This window comes from Propithecus coquereli, unplaced genomic scaffold (genome assembly GCF_000956105.1).
Source record: "Propithecus coquereli isolate 6110/MARCELLA unplaced genomic scaffold, Pcoq_1.0 Scaffold341, whole genome shotgun sequence".
NCBI classification, from domain to species: Eukaryota; Metazoa; Chordata; class Mammalia; order Primates; family Indriidae; genus Propithecus; species Propithecus coquereli.
The window spans coordinates 121,149-139,541 of NW_012149075.1; the positions used below are offsets into that span (position 1 = coordinate 121,149).

Below are 18,393 nucleotides of genomic sequence, written 5' to 3' on the forward strand. Positions count from 1 at the left end.
AGGCTTCGAGGTCCAGGGGCCTGGTTAAGGGTCATTCAGACCTCAGTTCCATACCATCGACCCTGGCCAAGTGACTGAACCTCAAAAGAGGTTTCTAGCTCATAAGATTGAGGATTCAGTGAGATACGATGCACGTGCAGCACTTTCCATAGTGCTCGGCACAGGGCGAATATTTGCTGAGCGTTTTTCATTGAAATTATTTTATGGACCGTGGGATCTATAGATAGATTAATCATCCTTGTTTTAAGCACTGTAATCATTGGTCCATAAATGGCTTCTTATCTATTTTATTATGAAAATCAAATTTAAAACACTCATGAACCATCATCCAATGCCAGGACTAGGACAGTGACAGTCATGTACATTTTCCTCTGGGCTACACCATCCCTCCCCTCCCATCTCCCTTTCTATGGGGTAACCCCTATGCTGAATCTGTGGTTTGTCATTCCTTGCCTTTTTTTGATTAGTATTTTTTAATTTTGTTTTTGACTAGTATTTTTGATTTTTTTTTTTCTAGGAGTCATCTCGCTGTGTCACCTGGGCTAGAGTGCTGTGGCGTAGGCCAAGCTCACAGCAGCCTCAAACTCCTGGGCTCAAGCAATCCTCCTGCCTCAGCCTCCCAAGTAGCTGGGACTACAGGCTCGTGCCACCAAGCCTGGCTAATTTCTTTTTATTTTTAGTAGAGGCGGGGTCTCACTCTTGCTCAGGCTGGTCTCGAACTCCTGAGCTCAAATGATCCTCTCGCCTTGGCCTCCCAGAGTGTTAGGATTACAGGTGTGAGCCACTGTGCTCGGCCAGTATTTTTGATTAGTATTAGTATCATATATAGGTATCAGATATATATATATATATATTAATATCTGGGGTTTCTCATTCCCTTTGCCTTTTTAATTAATATTTAAAATCACAGGTATCATGAGTGTGCGTGTGTGTATGTGTGTGTGTATGTGTATATATATATGTGTGTGTGTATATATATATATATATAACTTTATGAAAGGGTATTATGCTTTATATAATCTCCAGGAACTTGCTTTTTTCACTCAATCTTATATTGCTGAGGTTCCTCTATATTGTTTCATGTAGCTGTAATTCATTTCTTTACTGCTGTATAATATTCCAGCAGGTAACTATCCCATAATGTTTATTCATTTTCTTGATGATGGCATTTGGGTTGTTTTCAGATTTTTGCTGGTGTGGAAAAAGCACCTCTAAGTATTCATGTACATACCTGCTAATGCATGGATAATAGGCATTTACTCTTGGTATATCCAGGAGTGGAATTATTGGGTCATAGGATCTGTGCGGGTATTACAAGGTAAGACCAAATTGTTTTCCAAAATGATTTTACGAATTTACACTCCCACCAGTAATGTATGAGAAGTCTTGCTTTTCAGCATGTTCTACAACACATAGTAATTGTCACATTTCTTAATTTTTTCCAACCAAATGAGTACAATGATTTCGCATTGCAAACACAATTTACAATTCTCTGGCTACCAGTGAAGATGATTAAGTGTGTATGAGTGTGCAATGAGTCCTCTTCCGGGAATATCTTTTGCCCATTTTTCTGTTTGCCCTTTTTAAAATCCTTTTCTTATTGATTTGTAATAGTTCTTTACACTCCTGCATCTAATCATGTTTTGGATAAACTACATTTGCTCTTAGCCAAAAGGCCAAGAAGCCATATTTTGGATAAACTGAAAATCTAAAATTTAATATAGTCTAATTTAGCAATCTTAGTCATTGCTTTTTAGGTCTTGTTTAAGAAAGTTTGCTTTACTTCAAGGTCATAAAACCATTTGCCTATAGTTTCTACTAAATGTTTTGGAGTTTTGTTTTTCACATTTAAGACCTGGATCCATGTACACTTGTGTATAATGTAAGGGAGGGATCCAATTCAATTTTTTCCCCCATCTAGATACCCATTTTTTCTTATCTTTTTTAGTTGTTTGTTGTTAATGCATAGAAATGCAATTGCCTTTTTTTAATTTTGATTTCATCAAGATAACTTGCTAAAAACTCTATTTCCAATTCTACGTAGAAACTATGTAGATAATCAGAAATAATAATTGTTTTGCATTTTGAAATCTTTATACTTTTTATTTTGAGATGGGAGTCTCACTATGTTGCCCAGGCTGGTCTTAAACTCCTGGGCTCAAGTGATTCTCCCTCCTCAGGCTTGGATTATGAGCTCGAGCCACCATGCTCAGCTTTAAATCTTTATGCTTTTAACTTTTTTTCTTAGTGCACTGTCTAGGACCACCAGTACAATGTTAAAAAAAAATGGTGGTACTGTACTAGGTGTCTTTGCCTCATTTTTTATTTTAGAGGGAATGTTGATATTTCCCCATTTAGGATATATCTGTTATAGATTTTTTTATAAGTTGCTTTTTTTCAGGTTAAGGAAACTCTCTTCTATTCATAACTTATTGAGAACTTTTTATTTAATTTTTAATTTTTATTTATTTATTTTTGAGACAAGGTCTCACTCTGTCACCCAGGCTAGAGTTCAGTGGTGCAATCAAAGCTCACTGCAGCGTCAAACTCCTAGGCTTAAGAGATGCTCCTGCCTCAGCTTCCTGAGTAGCTGGGACTACAGGTGTATGCCACCACACCTGGCTATTTTTCTTTTTTTTTTTTTTTTTTTTTTTGTGTCTGTGTGTAGAGACGGGGGTCTCACTATTGCCCAGGCTGGTCTGGAACTCCTGACCTCAAGCGATCCTCCCATCTTAACCTCCTAAAGTGCTAGGATTATAGGCATGAGGTACCAAGTCCAGCCTAGAGAGTTTTTTCTTTTTAAAGAAATCTCAATTTGTGTATTAAATGCTTTTCATTTTTTTAAATTTTTTTTTTTTTTTTGAGACAAAGTCTTGCTCTGTTGCCCAGGCTAGAGTGCCGTGGCGTCAGCCTAGCTCACAGCAACCTCAAACTCCTGGGCTCAAGCAATCCTCCTGCCTCAGCCTCCCGAGTAGCTGGGACTACAGACATGCGCCACCATGCCCGGCTAATTTTTTTTTTTATATATATATTTTTAGTTGTCCAGATCATTTCTTTCTATTTTTTAGTAGAGAGAGGGTCTCGCTCTTGCTCAGGCTGGTCTTGAACTCCTGACCTTGAGCGATCCACCCGCCTCGGCCTCCCAGAGTGCTAGGATTACAGGCGTGAGCCACCGCGCCCGGCCTATTAAATGCTTTTTTAAAGTATCTTGAGATGATTATATGATTTTTCTCCTTTAATCTGTTACCGTAGTTAATTACATATGTAGATTTTCTAATATTAAATCATCCTTGCATTCCTAGGATTAACCTAACTTTTCATTATGAATATGTTTGGTTATGCTGTGATAATATCTTGCTTAGAATTATTACATCTATTGGGACTTTTCTGGCTTAAGTATTGCAGTTATAATGGTCTCAGGATTAGATGGTAATTTCTCTTTTACTATTTTCTGGAAAAGTTTGGATAAAATCGAGATAATTTGTTTCTTGAAGTTTGGTAGAATTCACCTATAAAATGACCTTGGCCTGTTTTTTTTTGTAGAGACAGGTCTCGCTGTGTTGCTCAGTCTGGTCTCAAACTCTTGGCCTCATGCAATCCTCCTATCTCCCAAAGTGCTAGTATTACAGGCGTGAGCCCCAGGAGGAGTAAGCCTGGCCTTCTGTTGTGTTTTTTGTGGAAAGATTTTAACTACGGTTTCAATTTCTTAATCAGGTTATTTATGTCATCTTGAGTCAGTTTTGGCAAATTATTAATATTGTTTTAGGAATGTATGCATTTAATCTACGTTTTCAAATTTATTAGCATGAGGTTGTTTATAGCATTTTTTAGTATATTCCTCTTTTCTATAGTAACTGTCCACTTTCTCTTCCCCTCCCCCCCTCCCCCTTGTCTTTCTTGATTAATATTGCCATAGGTTATTGACCTTTTTAAAGGACCAATTTGTGACTTTGGTCTTCTCAATTGAATCTCTGTTTTCTGTTTTGTTGATTTCTGCTCTTTATAATCTTTTACTTTCTTTGGTTTCTGTTTGTTTTTTTTTTAAACAGAAACCAAAGCTGGTTTCTAAATTGAACACTTAGCTCATTAATTTTTAACCTTTCTTTGCTGCATTACACAATTTTTGATATGTGGTGCTTTTGTTATCATTCAGTTCTAAGTGATTTTAACTTTCTACTATGACTTTTCTTTGATCCATGGGTTATTTAGGAGCATTTTTAACCTAAGTGTGTAGGTAATTATTTTTCCTTTTAAAAACTTAACCTGTAGCTTAATTGTGTTCTGGTCACAGAATGTGGACTGTGGGAAACCTATTATTTAAGACTTGTTTTATGGCTTGGTATGTGATTAATTTTTAAAATGTTTTTGTGTTCCTGAAGAGAATGCATGCTTACATACTTTGTTTCTACCATCCTACGTTTTTATTTCAATTTGTCCTGCTTTTTCTGCTTTATTACTTTAAAAAAATGATTTCTGCCTTTTCCCTACAAAGACAAGATTAGCATTTTCTCATATCCCTTCTCCCCCTTCTTCCCTTCGGCATCCATATCCTTCGCTGATGGGCTCCTTCAGCCCCTGCGATGTCACATTAATAATGTCTATGTTAAGTTATTTGCTCAGTCTTCAGATACCTTTAGTGTCACCTGTGGAATTTGTTTCCATTACTCAAATAGCTCCTTCAAGATTGTAGGGTTTTGGCCGGGCGCGGAGGCTCACGCCTGTAATCCTAGCTCTCTGGGAGGCCGAGGCGGGCGGATTGTTTGAGCTCAGGAGTTCGAGACCAGCCTGAGCAAGAGCGAGACCCCGTCTCTACTAAAAATAGAAAGAAATTAACTGGACAACTAAAAATACATAGAAAAAATTAGCTGGGCATGGTGGCGCGTGCCTGTAGTCCCAGCTACTCAGGAGGCGGAGGCAGGAGGATCGCTTGAGCCCAGGAGTTTGAGGTTGCTGTAAGCTAGGATGACGCCACGGCACTCTAGTCCGGGCAACACAGTGAGACTCTGTATCAAAAAAAAGAAAAAAAACAATTGTAGGGTTTTTTTCCCCCAGGGGCCGGGGTAGCGGGGGTGTCTTTTTGTACAAACCTGAGCCCTTTAATGCTGTGATTTTTATTAACCTTTAACATTTGAATGACAATTTAGCTGGATATAAAATTCTTAGACAGGGGTAGTGAGTGGGTGGCATAAAAAAATTAAAAGAAATAAAATTCTTAGTCAAATTTTTTTCCCTTTGGTACTTTGGTATATTCATATAATTTTTGGTATACTTACATAATTTTTTATATGTAGTATTTTTGTTATTCAGTTCTAAGTAATTTTAAATTTCTACTATGACTTTGATCCATGAGTTATTTTGGGGTGTTTTAAATGTAAGTGTATGAGGAATTACTTGTCCTTTTAAAAACTTGTAACTTAATTAAACTCTGGTCACAGGCTGTGGGCTAAAATTTGTATACTTTGGTATAAAAATTTGATACTTATTCCTTTTGCAAGTATTAATGATTTCTTTTTCTCTAGACTTTTAGAATGTCTTTGGTGTCTTTTGTTATTCACTATGATATGTCTGCATGTAGGTTTTTCCTTATCTGTCATGCTTGGTATATTTTGGCCCATTCAAACTGAGATCTTTCTGGCTGGGCACAGTGGCTTACACCTGTAATCTCAGCACTCCACCTGGAGGCCAAGGTGGATCACTTGAGGCCAGGAGTTCAAGCCCAGCCAGTGAAACATAGCAAGACTCTGCCTTTACAAAAAAATTAGCTGGGCGTGGTGGTGCACACCTGTAGTCCCAGCTTCTTGGGAGGCTGAGGCAGGAGGATTGCTTGAGCCCAAAAGTTTAAGACTACAGTAAGCTATGATTATGTCACTGTACTCCAGCCAGGGCGACAGAGGAAGACCCCATCTCAAACAAAACAAAACAAAACAACCCACAACACAGTAAGCCGGATGTGGTGGCGTGCACCTGTAGTCCCAGCTATTCAGGAGGCTGAGGCAGGAGGATTGCTTGAGCCCAGGAGTTAGAGGTTGTAGTGGCTATGATGATATCACTGCACTCTAGTTGGGGCAACAGAGGGAGACTTTGTCTCAAGAAGATAAAATAAAAATAAAGCTCCTTTGAACATTCCTATGAATCTTCATAAAGATATATTTTCATTTCTTTTGAGCAAATACTAGGGGTAGAATTGCTGGATCATGTGATAAGTATGTAAGGTGTTAACTTTGTAAGAAACTACCAAACTCTTTTCCAAAGTGACTATACTATTTAACACTCCATGACGAATTTGTGAGACTTCTGAGTTTTTCTACATTCTTGCTAGTGTTTGGTTTTGCCGGTCTTTAATTGAGTTTCAGTCATCCTGACGGGCATGAAATGGGTTTAATTTTCATTTACTTGGCAAGTAACGACGTCGAGCGCCTTTCCGTGCCCTTCCTGATCATTCGAGTGTTCTCCTTGTGGAGCGGCCGTGTCTTTTGCTCGTTGAGGGAGGAGGATTGATCAGCATTTTATTGTCAGCTTCAGGGAGATCTTTATTTACTGGATACGAGTCCTTTGTCAGCGATATGTATCGTGAATATTTTTATCCTATTAAAATAGGATAAAATAGTTTCTTGTCATTTCAGTTTTAATGGTATCTTACGATGCAGAGAGATTTTAAATTTTGATAAAGTCCAATTTATCATTTTTTTGTTTTGTGAAGTTAGTACTCTTTGCCTCCCCCAAAGTCGTGAAATATCCTTTTGCATGTTTCTAATGCTTGTTTTTCAATTCCCAGTCCGCCGGTGCTAATACAGCTGATTCCAGTGTTCTCTCTGATCGGTTCATCTTTCTTTACGTCATCGTGCTCCTTGGATACCCTGTTCCTTAACCTGGGAGCTCAGTCCTCGGGGGATTTCAGCTATCTTGTCTGGTGCTGTGTCCTGGGGTGAGAGTCTAAGCCTGACCTACTCTTCTAGCTCCAGTGGGCACAAGGAGACCACAGTGCCAGGGCAGAGACCCCTGGACGTCAGAAACACTAGGTTCCTCACCAAATGTGACATCACCTTTGTCCCTCCCCAAGTGACTCACGCCACGGGATTGGGCCTCCCTTCAGCCCCAGGGAGAAAGAGTGAGGGACGGTGCCATCTGCCAGGTCAGAATCCTCCAGCCTCGGGGTCTGGTGGGGAAGGGGTGGTGCAGTGGCTGTAGAGGCCTGTTGGTCCCTTTTTTGTCCTGCAATTCCCCGTTGCTTGCTGTGCTGCCCTGATTTTATCCCAGCAGACGCTGGTGCCATCTGCCTGGGCTGCTGACTTCCAAGCGGGGGCACTGGCCTTGGTTGTTCCAGGACAGTGGTTGTGTGTGTCGGGGCCCGGGCTTGGCTCAAAGAGGCAAAAGGAGAACTCAACCCTGTCTTCTTTTCTGCAGCATCCTCCACCACTCTAAAGACCATGCCCGGCCTTTTCTCCTGGCTGTAGCAACCCCCCGCCCCTCCATGCACCATCTAAAACTCCCTTCCGTCTCCCCGGGAGATTGTGTTTTCCCTATAATTGCGTCGGTTTAGTGATCTTTCTCTCTGTGGCTACTTGGGAGTGATTTGAGAGGGAGGGTCCCGGAGCTGTGTGTCTTCCCTCACTGTTAAAGGCAAGGGGTGCGTGCTGCCTGTCACCCCGCCCACTAGCCAGAGCACAATGAATTCGAAAGAAAAAACACAGACTGGTTAGAGATGCCCTGGAGTCAGCGGTATTCGAACAGATGGACCAAGAATTTTAAATAAACATTAGAAACAGGCCAAAGAAATAAGGAAAAATATTAGCAACATAAAATAGAACGAGAAAGTGTTAAAAGACCAAGCAGGAATATTCAATATGAAAAACCAGCCTCAGCATCTGAACCTGCGGCAACCTTTGCACACACCGTACAGCTCACTGTTCTACAAAAAAGATGTTCATGGCCACTGGACCTTTGCACAGGCTGTTCCCTCTGCTTAGATTTCCTCCCCTCTACTTCTGCAGAAACACTTCCAGCACGCCCTCAAGGCTCCTTCCCTGATGCTGCTTCATGGTCAAGGCGACACTCAGTGATGGCTTGGGCTTCTGGAGTCAGGAAACTGGAGTGCTTGTCCTGATTTTCAACTAATTGGTTGTGTGACTTCGGGCAGGTCATGCTACCTCTCTGGACCTCGAGCTTCTCCTGGATTATTCCTAGAGTCCCTTTCAGCTCTGATGTGCTGAGCCTTGGTTAAGAGCACAGGCTCCAGACTGCGGCTGCCCACCATCCCTTCCTGGGTCAAGCACTTAATTGCTGTGTGTCACTGAGGAGTTATTTCAACTCCAAAAGCCTCTGTTTTCTTAACCTAGCATAATGGTTAAGAGCTTCTATTTTGGAGTTGGGCAATTTGGGCTCCAAATCCCAGCTCTGCCACTTGGCCACTGTGCGATCTCAGGCAAGTTACTTAACCTCTCTGTGCTTTTTTCCTCTTTTGTAAAATGGAGATGATACTAAGAGTACCTACCTCAGGGTTTAGGAGCGCAGTGAACGTTGCTATTATTCTGCTGGTGACAGTTATTTTGCCACTATACAGACTTCTCCATTCAGTTCAATGAATTCTTGAGGTTTGTCTGCCAGGCTCTGCTAAATGCTTCCCCGACACACTCTCTGTCAAATTTTAGCTTTTAACAGATGCTGTCCACTGCACTTTATCTTTACAACAACCGCGAGGTGAGGGTGTCTGACCCCCTCTATAAGATACGGGAGCTGAAGCTCTAGACAAACTTACTTTCAAAGCTACACGGCCAGCACATAACCCCAGGTCCACTTTTCCAAGGCCAAGTTCTTTCTGTCCACCGTGCCGCAGTGTTCGGAACACAGCCAGACGAGAAAGCTCCACGCGCAGCCTGCCACCCGCTACACGTGGGTTCTAGCTGTCTACCCTTGGCCACGTGCAAGATGTCTTTTGTAGGTTTTATGCGTATGTGGGTTTTGTGACGGGCCAGCAGTTATTATAATGGAGGCAGAGCGAGGGTGGGTGGGACAGTGCGGGGCTCATGTGACCCAGGAGAGAGAGCCAAAGGGGCTCCGGGAAAGGGAGGAGAATTCCAGGAGGACACGGAGTCAGCAAGGAGGATTGCGGACTGCGTTTCAACAAGCCCCGAGCGGAAGCTGGAGGGCGAGGGCGGGGGAGCCGATGCGGGCCTCGCCGAGGGGCAGTCGCAGAGGGTGGCGCCGGGCTGAACCCCGGCCCCCACCCCCATGCACTCCTGAGGGTCTGGGCTGTGGCTTCACCTCTCCCTCGGTTTCCTCACCTGCGAAAGGGCTGCTGGTGGCGTCTGGCAGAGTCGGGCAGAGGGCGCGTGGGGAGCAGGCCGCGCTGGGCGAGGCTCCAGCCGCGCCGCTGGCGATGTTGGCGTGTACGGACTGGAGGCTGAGCGTCCTCACCCGCGACTGGGGATCTCGGTGCTCGGCTGCGTGGGATCGCTGAAAGGCAGGAGTGAGACGACTTCTTGGTGAGACCTTCTCTGATCTCTCTGTTTAAAATCGCACATCCCGCTCTCCCGCCCGCCTTCTTCTCCGCTGCACTTACCGCCGCCGGGCGACCTGTCGCTTCCATGTAATTCCCTGTTGTCTGCTCGCCCAGCAACAGGGAGTTGAGGTGTTTCGTTCACACCTACAACAGCCCCTGGCAGATACTAGCTCCTCATTAAACAGTAGTCCCACGAATGTTGTTTGAATAAAATACAGGGAAGGCCTTAGGGTATAGGGGATGTTCAGTCAATGCCAGCTGGACCCTAGAGATGTAGGTTAGGGACACGAGAGAGGCTGGGACAGCTCACTCGGGGGAAGGGAGGGCTGTCCATGAAGACATCTGGACACTGGAAATTTCAGGGTGGTGCTGGTTTCCTCTCTGGCCGCCGCCTGCAAGCAGCAAGGCACATAGGAGCATCAGGCTGGATGGGCCCGAGCACTGGGGCTTCCCAAGGAGTCAAGGCCTTCGGGCCAGCAGGAAGCCAGTGACACTCGGCTTTCCTGTTTGCTTCAGCTTTTTAAACCACTCTCACTACTCCGAAGTGGAATAAACTGTCTCAAAGAAATGAGAGCCCCAGCTCCATCCCTGCCACCCCAGTGGCTAGCAGTAAAGGCACTGGGCGTGGAGCCAGGCAGATCTGGGGACCTTGGGCAAGTCACTTCACCTCTCTGAGTCCCATTTCCTCCTGCGAAATGGCTGCAGCGGCATTCTCCCCCTCCACCGACCTCTTGGGGCTTTCGCGTAAAACCCAGTAGAAGCGTGAATTACGCCCAATCACTACCAGACTGAGGGGCCTAGAAGACAGAGCTTGTACCTGGAACCCCTGGCACAGGGCCGGGCACGCAGTGGGCACTTGGAACTGGTGACCAGAGAGCTTTAAACTGAACTGATGGCAGCCTGTGTGGAGGGAGAGGCTGAGACTGCGCCAAGTAGGGCTGTTAGGCAAATCCCGCCCAAGAACCTCCTATAACTCTACAAGTTTGTAGATTCTAAGCAGAAAAGCTACTTGTATGAAATTGGACTCTTATTTTACCACATACTTGAAACTTGTCAACCCACCGTTAGCTTGTTTGCAAGACTTTTCCTCTGGCAGAAACAGCTGGCTGAGTATGAATGGCTGATGTGGTTGCTGACAATGTAAGGGGCCGAGAAAAACTGGGAGAGCTGCAGTTCTGAGGTTAGCCTCTGTGCTCCAAGTAACAGAAAAGCCAAGGCAAACAACCAGTAAGAATAATTAATTGGCTTATGTAACCAGGATTTTCAGAGGCAGGCTTCAGGCATGGCTGCATCCAGGAGCCCAAGGGATTGTTACCAAAGACTCAGAGTCTCTGCCTCTCTCTGTTCTGCCTTCTGAGCAGTTGTTTCCTCTTCAGGATGCACACAGGGTCCCCTCTACCCCCTCACACTCTCCCTTCACACCTCTAGGTGAGGGTCTTCCAGCTTAAGCCATTCAGGGCCCACCTAGAGCTGGGGGCAGGATCAATCCCACCTAAACCAGGCTGAAAGGGGGAGGGTCTCTTCTCAATGAAACCTTGTGGTATTGTTAGGAAGGGAAATGGATTCTGGGCAGCCAAAAATTATAGCAGATATTCATTTACAGTCATGGGAGGGGGAGCAGCGGAAACCCATGGCGATATCTGTCTTGTACTTTACAACCTGTAAATTTCCTTCTAAGAAGCTGATAGCGGAGGCAGAAGGGAATTTATCATCCCTGCTTCACAGATGAGGAAACAGCCCTTGAGCGTTTGACCAGGACTCCGACTGGTAACCCTGGGCTGTCCCCACTGATCTCAGTCCCTCTGTGTAAAACCCAGAGGATCCACCCTGGGAGGGAGGGGGAACGTGACTGGAGCCCCCCCTTTATGGAGGGCGTGCTCGGTCCAGCTCGCAGAGGTCCCCAGGAGGCCACAGTCATGTGAAAGCCCAGGGGGGGCCCATCTGGAGCCGAGAGAGCAGCCTGATGTGAGGACAGGTCACGGGGCAGCAGCCAGGCGTGGGGTCCTCATTGCCAGGATGCCCTCCCACCCCACCCCACGCACGGCGGCGGAGTGAGGTCCCGTGGCCGCACTAACGTGGAGCTCCCTGTGCCCGGGGTGGCTGAGGCATCAGGTCTGTCATCCATGACAGAAGGTGTCTTGGCACATGACTGGGGTGGGGGTGGCAAGTACACTGGATGCGGAGCCAGACGGGCCTGGCCTAAATCCCAGCTCTCCCACGCGGCTGCTGTGTGACCCTGAGCCTCCCTCCCCTTTCTGAGCCTCAGTTTTCTCTTCTGACCCAGAGCTGGTAACTCCCACCTCACTGGAAGCGGAAGACGGAGCGGGTCGGCCCCAGCACGCGGTAGGTCTCTAAGGGTTTCTCCCTTTCCCTCTTTGTGGTGTCCTGTTGATAGCTGTGTGACCTCGGCCAAGTTACTTAACTTCTCTGTTTGTCGGTAGCAGCGATAACACCTCCCCTGTCATGTTAGTGTGAGGACTAGATGAACTGATGTGTGTAAAGCGCTTAGAACAGTTCCCGGCACTGTCCTTGTCACTGTGACTCCTGGCTAACACTTGCTGTGTGATAGGGCCAGGTCATAGGCCTTTCACTCATTGTTTATTGTGCGTTGAACTCTCGTTCTTACAATGGCACAACGACATAGACACTCACTGCGATGATCCCCTTTGACTTGCGAGGGAACTGAGGCCCAGGAAGGGGGCAGTGGGGGTCTGCTGAGCTGTGTGCCCGTGGGCGGGACCCTGTCTGTCACTGGCCCTGGTTTCCTGTCTGGGGGTCGAGCTGTCAGCCCTGTCCTGCGATGTCCCGGGTCACTGTGAACATCGAATGCCTCCGTGGGCTGGCTGGAACGCTGTCAGGGAATGCGAGGAACGCCGTTATCGGGAGCCCGGCTGCACCGCGCACTATCTCTGGGAACATCCGTGTCCTTCCTGCTCTGACTCGGGCCCCTGTGCATGCCACGCAGGCATTCCGCTTGTGTTGGCCGCTGCCCAGCAGGTCACAAGTTCACTGCCTATTTCCCCACAGCCAGAGCGTCCTCAGCCTCCTTTGACAGGGCCTGTGTGGGGCCGTCTGCGGAATGGACACGTCCTGTCCGGGGTGAGGCAGCCAGGACGTCAGGGTGGGACGTGGGGAGAGCTGTGGTCGGCCAGTGTCCCGCCTCGAGGATGAGCTGAAGTAGGGGACACTGGGAGAGGGTGGCCACGTCCAGGTCACCCACCTGGCCCGAGGGGAGCCAGGTCTGAACCCGAGGTCCTCCCCTTCCCCCTACAGGAAGTCCCAAGGGATTTCCACGGCAGGGTGGGCCACAAGGTGTTGTGCAGAGATCAGGGACTTGGACCCCGTCGGTCCTAGATGTGACTCTCTCAGCCACTCTCTCACCGTGTGACCCTGGGCAAGTCCTCTGCCCTCCCTGCTGTAAAGTGGAGTAAGGCAGAGCCCTCCCTTGGGGGCTGCGGCACAGATACAAAATGACATTCGGGAAGACAGCGTGGCGACTGAGTCAAAGCGTAGCCGCCTGTGATCCACGTATCTGCAAGTGTATAACGTGCACGTGTTACGGACGCATTGCAGATACAGCAAACGGTGGTTGTTTCCAGTCTTGCCCGCTGCTTTAGGAGTTTATACTTGGTCCTGGGAGATAGAAACACCCACAAGTAAGCTTGAATTCTGGCTCAGTCACTTCCCGGCTGTGTGACCTTGGGCAAGCTATAACCTCTCTGTGCTTCTATTTTGTCATCTGTAAGATGGGGATAATAATAGTGCCTACCTCCTAGGTGTTTCTGGAGATTAAATGAGTTAAAACAGGTAAAGGTGGCCAGGCGCAGTGGCTCACGCCTGTAATCCTAGCACTCTGGGTGCCGAGGCGGGAGGATCGCTTGAGGTCAGGAGTTTGAGACCAGCCTGAGCAAGATCAAGACCCCGTCTCTACTAAAAATAGAAAAAATTAGCCAGGCACGGTGGCGTGTGCCTGTAGTCCCAGCTACTCGGGAGGCTGAGGCAGGAGGATCGCTTGAGTCCAGGAGTTTGAGGTTGCTGTGAGCTAGGCTGACGCCTGGGTGACAGAGCGAGACTCTGTCTCAAAAAGAAAAAAGAAAACAGGTAAAGGCCATGAAAAGGTTTGCTATTATTAAGAAAACAATGACAAAATGTATAAAATAAGGATTTTTCTAAAATAGTCTCAGTTTAAAATGTTCTCTTCAGTTGGCACAAATCACTGACGCCTGGAAGTCCGGCATGTTGGCATCCCGCACTGTGCCCCCAGCACTGCCCTGTCCTTCTGGGAACTGCCCCCCAAGTCCTTACTGGTTAGTGGGGAGACCTATCCCTGCCTCTGTGCTGTGTGAAGCTGGGGAGGTCGTGCACCCTCTCTGTGCCTTCCTTTTCTTGATGCGGTTATGAGGACAGGATGGGACAGCCGTGTCCCTGGTTCTGGGGAGGCTCCCGCTGCAGGGCGCTGGGTGAGGCGCTGGAGGAGGGGTTGGCAAGCCCCTCAGAGACACACAGCACTGCCCCGCCCCTCCCCCTTGCCCCGTTCCGCTTCCAGGCTTGGCCCAGAGTGAGGTGGCCTGAGACATAGCACATCCTCTGTGGATGGCAGAAGCCTGTGTGTCCACAAAGCAGCCATCCCCCTCCCCACTGCCCAGCGCTCGGCCTCAGGCCACGGTGTCTCTGGGCCCCACATCCTCCCCGGCCTCCCTGCTGCTGTCTCTCTTTCCTGCCGCCAGTCCTCTGCCCTCAGAGCCAATTTGTGGCATCAAGGCTGTCCTGGTGCCCCAGGGAGACCCAGAGAAGCTTCGGCTCCAGAACCAGATCCTGGGGCTTCTGCTTCCGGCTCCGCTGTGTGGCCTTGGGCAAGTGGCAGACGTCCGAGGCTCAGCGTCCTCACCTGTGAAATGGGCTGGCGACAGGCTGTGTAAGTGAGGTGGGGTGTGTAGGGGGCCGGCTCTTGATCAGTCTGCGCTCGGGGAGCAAAGCCCTTTGCGGTGGGTGCGGGCCCCCGCCCCCCACGTCCTGCCCGGCAACCTGCTCACGCCTTTCCCCTGACCTCGGGATGCTGCGCAGCCTGCGTCCTGGCCCTGCTCACGTGGCTCCTCCCTGCGGGAGCATCTCTCTGCTCGTCTCAGCCCTGCCAGCCCTTCCGCCTGGCTTGGTCCTACCCCTCGTGGAAACTTCTGGCTGCACCCTGGCCTGGGTGTTCTGTCCCTCCCTCCAAGAGGGAAAGAAAGCGGCGGCCTACCTGTGGTTTGTTTCTTCTCACGTGAGAGAGAGAGAGAGTGTGTGTGTGTGTGTGTGTGTGTGTGTTTGAGGGAGGGAGGGAGACACAGAGCCCCCTGACAAAAGAACTGGGACCTCTGTCCCTTAATGAAGTGCCCTCTGAGGGGAGGAGCTCCGTGGCAGGTGAGCTTTTGGTTTCTAGAGTCTTAGAGCTAGAAAGACCTCACGGGCCTTCCCGCTGGGCAGGTGCGTGGGACACCCCGGGAGGATGGCGGCTTGGCTGGCGGGCAGGGAAGGGCCCGTCCATCGTCAGTCTCTTGCCCGTCTCTGCCCGTCAGTCACCCGTCCCACTTGCTCTCCCCACCCCATAATCACAGCTACTGCGTGACATTCACTCAACACCTCCCGTGTGCCAGGCCCTGTTTTCAGCGTCTGCGTGTAGGACGTCATCCTTACAACAACCCCGTGGCTTCCATCAGGCATTGGTGGCGGGGGTGATGTCACCTGCCTTGACCTGCCCAGCTGGCGAGGGCCAGAGGCAGGAGGGGACCCCAGGCAGCTTGGCTCCAGAGCCTGCCCTGCCGCTGCTGAGTGGCCTTCTCAGCCCCCCTCCCTCTGACGCTGCCGTCCTTCCACCCACCCACGTTCCCTGGCAGCCACAGGGCTGCCGCCAGCAGAGCACGCTCCCTGCTGTCTAGGAGCTCAGGCCATGGCGAGGGGGCGACGGCCCTTGGTTCTCCAAGACTCTGATAAACGCCACCAAGGTCTTCAGGGCCCTGGGTTCTGGGTGCTCGGGAGGAGCTGTGGCTGCCGCCTGAGATGGGCGGGGGTACAGGGCAGGCCGGCAGAACGGAGCCCAAGGTGGAAGGATGAGGGGAGGGATTTACTAGGTTGGCGGCAGGGAACATTCCAGGCCGGGGGATGCCGTGGGAAGAGGTGTTGAGGCTGGAGGTGCTCAGGTGACAGCTGGCTTCTCCTCAGAGCCCTGAAGATGCAGTGGCTTGGCAGCTAGCCCCCCGGGCACTTCTATTTCCTGCTAGGACGGGGTGCTGTCCAGCGACCAGAGGTCTGAGCCTTGCTCTGTCCCCAGCACCTGGCACACGGCCCTCTAGGGAAGTCCCTCCTTGCATCTGACCTGCAGCCCACTCTGACCACCACGCATTCCTTCCTAAGCCCTTCACTGAGTGGCCACTTCATGGCAGCCATAAATAACTTCCGCCAGTGAATGAATTAAGTCCTGGCCAGCAAGGCTTGCCAGAGGCGCTGGGCTTGGTTGAGAGAGGAATTCCATGTCCTGTCCCTGTGACCCTGCAGCTGAGACATTACTGGGCTGGTCTTCAGCAGGGCTCCCTTCCTAGGCAGCTGCTGCCGGAGCCCCCCCTCCCCGTGCCATTCCCACGCCCACAGGAGCACAGGGCTCCTCTCCAGCCACAGCTCCTTGGAAGAGCCCAGAGGGCCCAGCTCACAGCCCAGGGGACACTGATTGTTCCCTGTGTGTGTCTGGGGAGGAGCAGCTGGGAGACACGGGGTCTCCTCACATTGTGAGTCCTGCCAGCTACAGGCTGGGGAGCATAAGCTGACACCCTCTGGGTCCCATGTCAATGTATTAGGCTTGGTGGGAGAGCTTTTGAGGGTGTCCTCGGAGCAGGCCCGGGAGCTGGGAGCGGGGAAGGTGCCTGGGTGAGCTGCGGTGGAGACGGCTTAGAGCAGGGGTGTCCCTGGGCAGGCCCCATGTGGAGGCCTGTGCAGGGCTGGACTTGGCTCCTGCCATCTCTGTGACCCTGGGCCATCCTCACCACGGCCAAGTGGGCCTCCCTGCCACAGCTCTGTCTCACTCTTGGGTGTTAATGAGGATGAATGGGGCAGGTATGTCAGGCCCTGCACCCGGCCCACCGTAGCTGCTCTCGAGTGGGAGATGGATGGGAGATGGGTAAGGAGGCGGTTTCAGAGGAGCAGGACTGGCCCAACCTCGAAAGGCTGGGAAGTGACGGAGGCTGGGCTTGGACCAGACTTGTTGGCTGTGTGACAGTTGACCCAGTGACTTCACTGCTAGGCCTCAGTTTCCCCATCTGTGAATGGGGCTAATAACCCCCACCCTGCCAGCATCGCTAGCATGTTGTAAGGATCTGGTACGATCTGACTTAAGGAAGTGTTGAGAAAGCAGTGTTCAATGGAGTAATGAGATTGGTTTTCCTGTTATCACAGTAAGTTCAGTGGCCTCCCTGGGGTCAGGAAGAGGGGACTTCTGTTGTCACCAAGTGGGTGAAAGCATCTCCCCCTGACCTTGGGTGCTTTGTGCCATGGCATGTGAGGTGTACCAGGAGGCAGGAAACTTGACCAGGAAAGGCCTGGTCTAACAGGCACACAGCTGTGTATGTAGCCAGTGGCTCTACCTCTCTGAGCCTCAGTTTCTGAATCTGTGGGATGGGAACCACGATCACTATCGTGCCTTCATGGGATGTGCCAGGGGACCCGAGAGAGACTGGACTGGGGGGCAGCTGAAGGAGAAGGGGCCCCTCCTCGCAAGCAGCAGCTCCTCCGCCCCCAGCCTGCGTGTGCTGACTCTCAGATGACTGCTGACTGCAGGCCAACGCCTGGCAGAGCTTGACTGAAGCCTCCCTGCCCCACTGCAGGGCTGGTGCCGTCCCAGTCCTGAGCAGTGCAGGGCAGGGGTAAGGGTATGAGCTGGGGAGGCCAGCGGATTTGGGTTCAGATACTGACTCCACCACTGCACCTCTGAGCTTCTGTTTCCTTATCTGCAAACGGGGATGCTGGTACCTAGCTCAAAGGGGGCCTGGCACACAGTAGGTACTCAATGAGAGCAGTTCCTTTTATTCTGGATGGATGCATCCCTCTGGCTGGGGTCAGTGCCAACTCAGATTCCTGGGCTTATAAATGGGCTGGAGCCACTGCTGCTGTTAAGGAAAAACTTACAACGGCCCCTACTGTGGCCAGGGTGTCCCTTCCTTCTGTGCTTTCACCCACCAAGGTACCTGGGACAATGCCTGGCACATAGTAGGTGTTTTGTCTACACTGGCTAGTCAGTAATCTCCAAGCAGACAGAGACTGTGTCTGTCCTGTTCCCTACTGTTTTCTTAGAGCCTAGAATAGAGCCAGGTACACAGCGGGTACTCCGTAAATGTTTGGAGATGAGGACTGAATGAAACAGTTGAATGAGGCCGGGCATGGTGGCTCACGCCTGTAATCCTAGCACTCTGGGAGGCCAAGGCGGGAGGATTGCTTGAGTCTAGGAATTCCAGACCAGCCTGGGCAACACAGTGAGACCCCACCTCCACAAAATTAAAAATTAGCCGCTCTGGGCGCGGCGGCTCATGCCTGTAATCCTAGCACTCTGGGAGGCTGAGGCAGGAGAATCACTTGAGCCCAGGAGTTTGAGGTTGCTGTGAGCTAGGCTGACGCCATGGCACTCTAGCCCAGGTGACAGAGTGAGACTCCATCTCAAAAAAAAAAAAAAAATTGGCTGATTATGTCCAAAAATAATAATAACGATAATAAATTTAGCCAGGCGTGATGGCACACACCTGTAGTTCTAGCTACTTGGGAGGCTGAGGCAGGAGGATTGCTTGAGCCCAGGAGTTCAAGGTTACAGTGAGCTACGATCAGGCCACTGCACTCCAGCCCGGGCGACAGAAGGAGACCCCATCTCTTAAAAAAAA

At 49.7% G+C, this 18,393-nt stretch overlaps 1 protein-coding gene across 2 annotated transcripts in view; it reads left to right on the forward strand.

The window, feature by feature from the left end:
- ALPL (alkaline phosphatase, liver/bone/kidney) overlaps positions 1-18,393 on the forward strand; it is a 56,200-nt gene that overhangs the window by 13,936 nt on the left and 23,871 nt on the right. Inside the window, exon 1 of one of the 2 annotated variants that reach the window (XM_012650930.1) lies at positions 11,784-11,842. The exons of the other annotated variant lie outside the window; for it this stretch is intronic. The gene's annotated coding sequence lies outside the window, so the exon portion shown is untranslated. Of the gene's footprint in view, positions 1-11,783; positions 11,843-18,393 lie in introns of those variants that run through there. 2 annotated transcript variants of the gene reach the window in all.